Source organism: Ambystoma mexicanum, chromosome 3q (assembly GCF_040938575.1).
Source record: "Ambystoma mexicanum isolate Mex_15411 chromosome 3q, UKY_AmexF1_1, whole genome shotgun sequence".
In the NCBI taxonomy this organism is placed as follows: domain Eukaryota; kingdom Metazoa; phylum Chordata; class Amphibia; order Caudata; family Ambystomatidae; genus Ambystoma; species Ambystoma mexicanum.
The window spans coordinates 502,682,632-502,689,423 of record NC_090926.1 but is presented as its reverse complement, the minus strand read 5'-3'; positions in this window follow the sequence as shown (position 1 = coordinate 502,689,423).

The following is a 6,792-nucleotide window of genomic DNA, read 5'->3' as shown; positions in this document are numbered from 1 at the left end:
CTGCTGGCAGGTGCCCCGCACTGCTGGGGGGTGGGTGTGCAAGGGGACATGAGTGGGGGCCTGCTGGCAGGTGCCCTGCACTGCTGGGGGGTTGGGGGTGCAAGGGGATATGAGTGGGACATGAGTGTGGGCCTGCTGGCAGGTGCCACGCACTGCTGGGGGGTGGGTGTGCAAGGGGACATGAGTGGGGGCCTGCTGGCAGGTGCCCCACACTGCTGGGGGGTGGGTGTGGAAGGGGACATGAGTGGGGGCCTGCTGGCAGGTGCTCTGCACTGCTGGGGGGGTGGTGGTGCAAGGGGACATGAGTGGGGCATGAGTGTGGGCCTGCTGGCAGGTGCCCCGCACTGCTGGGGGGTGGGTGTGCAAGGGGACATGAGCGGGACATGAGTGTGGGCCTGCTGGCAGGTGCCCCGCTCTGCTGGGGGGTGGGTGTCCAAGGGGACATGAGTGGGTGCCTGCTGGCAGGTGCCCCGCACTGCTGGGGGGTGGGGGTGCAAGGGGACATCAGTGGGGGCCTGCTGGCAGGTGCCCCGCACTGCTGGGGGGTGGGTGTGCTAGGGGACATGAGTGGGGGCCTGCTGGTAGGTGCCCTGCACTGCTGGGGGGTTGGGGGTGCAAGGGGACATGAGTGGGACATGAGTGTGGGCCTGCTGGCAGGTGCCCCGCACTGCTGGGGGGTGGGTGTGCAAGGGGACATGAGTGGGGGCCTGCTAGCAGGTGCCCTGCACTGCTGGGGGGGTGGGCGTGCAAGGGGACATGAGTGGGGGCCTGCCGGCAGGTGCCCCTCACTGCTGGAGGGTGGGGGTGCAAGGGGACATGAGTGGGGGCCTGCTGGCAGGTGCCCCGCACTGCTGGGGGGTGGGTGTGCAAGGGGACATGAGTGGGGGCCTGCTGGCAGGTGCCCCGCACTGCTGGTGGGCGGGGGTTCAGGGGGACATGAGTGGGGGCCTGCTGGCAGGTGCCCTGCACTGCTGGGGCGTGGGGTGCAGGGGACATGAGTGTGACATGAGTGGGGGCCGGCTGGCAGGTACCCCGCACTGCTGGGCGGTGGGTGTGCAAGGGGAAATGAGTGGGGGCCTGCTGGCAGGTGCCCCGCCCTGCTGGGGGGTGGGTGTGCAAGGGGACATGAGCGGGGGCCTGCTGGCAGGTGCCCCGCACTGCTGGGGGGTGGGTGTGCAATGGGACATGAGCGGGGGCCTGCTGGCAGGTGCCCTGCACTGCTGGGGGGTGGGGGTGCAAGGGGACATGAGTGGGGGCCTGCTGGCAGGTGCCCTGCACTGCTGGGGGGTGGGGGGGCAGGGAGACATGAGTGGGGTCCTGCTGGCAGGTGCCCTGCACTGCTGGGGGGTGGGTGTGCAAGGGGACATGAGTGGGGGCCTGCTGGCAGGTGCCCCGCACTGCTGGGGGGTGGGGGTGCAGGGGACATGAGTGGGGGCTTGCTGGCAGGTGCCCCGCACTGCTGGGGGGTGGGTGTTCAAGGGGACATGAGTGGGGGCCTGCTGGCAGGTGCCCCGCACTGCTGGGGGGTGGGTGTGCAAGGGGACATGAGTGGGGGCCTGCTGGCAGGTGCCCGCACTGCTGGGGGGTGGGTGTGCAAGGGGACATGAGTGGGGGCCTGCTGGCAGGTGCCCTGCACTGCTGGGGGGGTGGGGGTGCAAGGGGACATGAGTGGGACAAGAGTGGGAGCCTGCTGGCAGGTGCCCTGCACTGCTGGGGGTGGGGGTGGAGGGGGCCATGCGTTGGTGATCAGTAGTGCAAGCTGACATGTGGCTTGCCTGCGGGGCATGCCCATGGTGGATGGGCTTCCTGCGGGACATGAAGTCCTCGGTGGTGTGGGCTGCCTGCAGGGGCCGTGGAGGGTGTAGAGGGAACACCTGGGAGGACCCACACTGCCAATTCACGTATAGGACTCCACTGCACCCCAGATATACACGTACCCCACTCGCACAGGGCCTGTCGCGTGTGATCATTCCCGCGCACCCCTGAAATACACGTACCCCGCTTGACCAAGGCCAATAGCATGTGAAACTTCCTGCGCACCCCAGATTTACACCACCAAGATCTGCACCTGCGACGGCTCCACCCGGGCCCTCGCCCCGGGCTTCTGTGCGCACCGCAGCGGCCCTCTTACCAGATTTACACGTACCCAGCCCAATCACGTGTGAAACTTCACGCGAATCTCAGGAATACACGCACCCCACTCGCACATGCTTTTTGTTAGCGCACATTTTGGCGCACATTTTTTTCCAGTGCAGGGACGCTACCGCCTGCCTTCGTGTGGCGGACGGGTTCGGGTCAGTGCGCGTCTTTGCCCGTGCACTAGTTTGCCCTATTCGATTCCATGAATACGTGTTGTAGGCGAGCGTATGGGCATTCCGCGCACATGCCTCCTGTACTTCCCCCGTGACACCCACATTTTCACGAGTTGTTCCCCATTCCGAGTGTTACGCCCCGTGTTCTGCCTACTTTTGTTATGTGCGCCGCGCTATGTGCGCTTTCGATGTGGCCTTAGCGCATGCCGTTAGATGACCTGTGCACCGGCGTGCGCTGCACGCTTTTTCAGCGCACATCCCTGATTCCATGAATAGATGTGCGCTGGTTTCCCTGCGATATTCGCACTTGCACTGCGATTTGCGCTCTTTCACTGCAAATCGCACGTTTTCGCACGCTTCTGCCGAATTTTTCGGCACACATTAATTCCATGAATCGGCCAGTTTGTTTTTACATGAAACATCCAAATTGCCACATTAGTTTGAACTAGAGAGATGCACAGGTCCATTAACCATCACTTTGATGAATGTGTAAATGAGTTACAACAATCTTGATTGAAATAGTATTTCTCCACGAGCAACAGTTAAATCATTTGCAATAATAACAGTACAACAATGTAAATATTCAGATATATCTAAATATAATATTATTTAACATTCTAAATAATAACAATTAGAGCAATATTAAAATCAAAGGAAATTAGGGACAGTTATCTTAAAAAACCAGGGGTGTCTAAATCACTGTAAAAGTGCTTTCTTAAAAAATTCACACAGACTATAAACAAAAAAAGTGCCACAATTCACTATTAAGAAACTTCACTCTAAGTCCTAATATTGTATATCATTAAATAGAGTTTCTTACGCAAATCAATATAACATTTGCAAATATATAACAACGAAAATGCCCGAGATCTCCAGGAACTCCCATTTAACAAAAACATCCCTTAGCCTTGCACCCCCATCCAAGTTTAAAGGGAGCATATTTAGGCAAGTCATCAATATCAAACTCCTCCACTCCTCACATTTGTTTTCACACATTTGCTGCCATGCACCATATTAACACGCAGGTGAGCATATCTTTAACTGAAGAAAGTCTGGCCCCTTTCGCCTATTTGTGTCAATAGCACATAATAGTGCTTTTGCTGGAACATGATTATATGAAACAAACTGAAATACACAAATTCCGAACAATACAGTTTACTAATAATGCCCACCCCTCAGTATTTCATGCATACGTTGTGTTTGCAAATGAGTCTGCTATTTCTCCCAAAACCTTGTAGGTATTATGATTTTGTCAACAGCCCACATATGTTTTCAAAAGTAATATTCCAAACCTCAGCCTTCTCTGTGTTTCTATACTCGGGATCCCCAATGTCAAATGCAATGCATAGTTTTGTGGCTCAATCAATCTTTTAAAGTTGTGTTTTGTATTACATTGACTTGTCAGCAATTTGAATATCCACTGATATCGCTACCATAGAACAACGTTGTGCAGATCTTGGCTTTATATAAACTAAGGCATTTGTCCCGTTTATGGCCTTCATATTTATGATAGAATCTTAGTAAACCTCCCATCCTCAACAATGCTCTTTCAATAGTTATCTTAATATAATTTATTTTTTTTCAAATGTGAGGACCAAATAACAGTATGAATCCACCACCTCAATTATTTGCCAATATAAATAACAAGCATGTTTTTTTTTGCCTTTTGCAAATGCCATACTTTTCATTTTGTTCATATTCAATTTTAAACAATGGACTCTAAATTACTTTTCGGCATAAATAAGATTTTGCTGCTGACGCCTGCTGTTAAATTCAAATCGAGTGTCATCTTTGTATAAAAGTGCATCATATAAAGTACTTTGTATTACTGGGTGATACATTTTATGCAGTGAGATAGAGGGATCAACATCCGAAAGAAATATTAAAAAAAAAAAAACTGTAGAGTCAATGGGTACAGCTTGGGTATGTAATCAAACTTTAACCTTTGTGGAGTATTAGACATCATGAAGAACGCGTATGTTCCAATACGTTGCCTATTTTTTTAAAGCGTTATTTCGGTGACAGAATGCCATAAAAGTCAACAATTTAAAAAAAAATGCATTGCCTTTAGAAAGGATGAAAATAAGAAATACAACATAAGTAAGAAGATTAAAAGAACATTTCATCGCAGGATCTAGACCAACAATATGTGCAAAATGTGCAAACAGTACTTAATCGTCATTGTAGAGATTGTGGGTCCTACACTGATGTGCAAAATATAAAGTCCTGAAATTGATGTCATTCAAAACAACTGATTGTCAATTCAACGATACCAGCAAAACTTTGGTACCCACAATAGAAAAAGCTAGCCCATAAGCAAAAGTCAATGGACATCACATTCAGAATATACCTTTACATACAGCATCATAACACTTTAGGGGTCGATTCATGGAGCAAACGTGCGCCGAAAATCCCAGCGCAAGAAGGCGCAAGGTGGTGCAAGCGTGAGAAACCCAGCGCACGCGCACGCATGCGATTCAAGGAAGACGCTGCGCGTGTTTCCCGCTGTCCATGTGCCAAATCCTGCCATGGCGCACGCGGGCACACACGGCGTGCACTACGCACACAGCAAAAGCGCACATAGCGCGGCGCACACAACCAAAGTGGGCGGAACAGTGGGCGTAACACGCGGAATGGGGAATAACGCGTGAAAAAGAAGGCGTAACTGGGGAAGTACTGCAGGGAACTACACGGAACGCCCACACGCACGCGAACAACCCGTATTCATGGATTCGAATACGGGAAACCTGCGCACGGCAAAAGACGCACACAGGCGTCAACGCGTCCGCCACACGAAGGCAGGCGGAAGCGTCCCCGCATACAGTATAAAAGTGCGCGCAAACAACAAACACGTATATACAGCTGCGATGAATGCCCCATTTGTCGCAGCACTGACCGTGGGACACCGCAGGAGGAGGAGAATAGCCTGGGCACGCATTTTCGCACCACGGACAAGCCTTTTTGGGATGCCTGATGACTAGGTCTACGGCAGGTATAGGTTTCCACCCCATATCATCCAAGACCTGGTCAGGGAGTGGGAAGATGACCTAACATCCCCCACCCTTTGCTCCCAAGCATTGAGCCCCTTGGAGAAGGTGCTCAATGTCCTGCATTTCTTGGCCACAGGGTAATTTCAGCGGACTACTGCCATAGTGGGGGGGGGTCTCACAGGCCACGCAGTCACGCTGCCTACACCAGGTACTGGCAATCATGACAGCGCGCCCCTCAGTCCGCAGGCACATAGACATGCCCAGAACACCCGCAGAAAGGCAGGCCGTTGTCCTGAATTTTTTCAGGGTGGCAAACTTCCCCAAAGTGCTCGGTGCCATAGATTGCACCCATGTGGCCCTACGTCCACCTAGGGCCACTGAGCACATCTACCGAAACCGCAAGCACTGGCATTCCATCAATGTACAGGTGGTATGCGATGCAAAGAGAATCATCACCTCTGTCTATGCAAACTACCCTGGCTCCACCCAGGACAGTTTCATATACAGAATGTCCGCCCTGAGCCGGGCCCTGGAAGCTGGGCAGCATGGCGACACCTGGCTCCTAGGTGAGTACAAATGCCCTTGCACATGCATCCATGTCACACACACACACACACAAATAAACAAACCCCAATAATCACAACCATTTACACCTCCCCAGGGGACAGTGCCTATCCTCTGAGCAACCACATGATGACGCCAATCCGGAACCCCACCACACCACCCCAGGTAAGATACAACGCCGCCCATATTGCAACCAGGGCCATAGTGGAGCGCACATTCAGAGTGCTCAAGTCACGTTTCTGCTCCCTTGACCGCGCTGGCGGGCAGCTACTCTATGCACCCCCAGTAGTGTGCAGGATCATTGTGGCAGCATGTGTCCTGCACAATGTTGCAACACGGCAGGGCGTACCGGTGGACATGGTGGTGCCCCCACATCCCCAACCACAGGCACTGGCACTGCCCATGGGAGGGGACAGGCCACTTTGCGAGGAAGCCCGGACCCAACTTGTGGCCACATTTTTCACCTAAACTCCCACCCCTGCGGAGTGACAATCGATGATGACAAAGAGACAGTCAACTGTCACAACCTACCACCCTGAGATAGTTGCCATGGAAGTGCCACATTGTCTGCATCCCTAGCTACTTAAACAAAAGCTATCCTGTGTGACCAAAAGGCACCCATATGACATGACATGATATGGCATTTGTAACGTGCCTATACACAAGTGTTTCAAGGTGCGACGAGGCAGGGAGGGGGGAACAAGGGAAGACAGACAACGATACTACTAGGCCAGGTGTCATTTAGATTGCACAGGGGTAGGGGGAAGGGAAAAGTGCAAGGGGAAGGGGAGGGAGGGAGTGCAGTACAGGGTAGTAGAATAACAAACAAATAAATAGGCCAGCTGGTGGCAACTGCAAAGGTAAGTGCAGACAAGTGCTGGGAAGGGGGGGCTGTAGGGATAGAGAGACAGTCCCGCAGTGCAGGG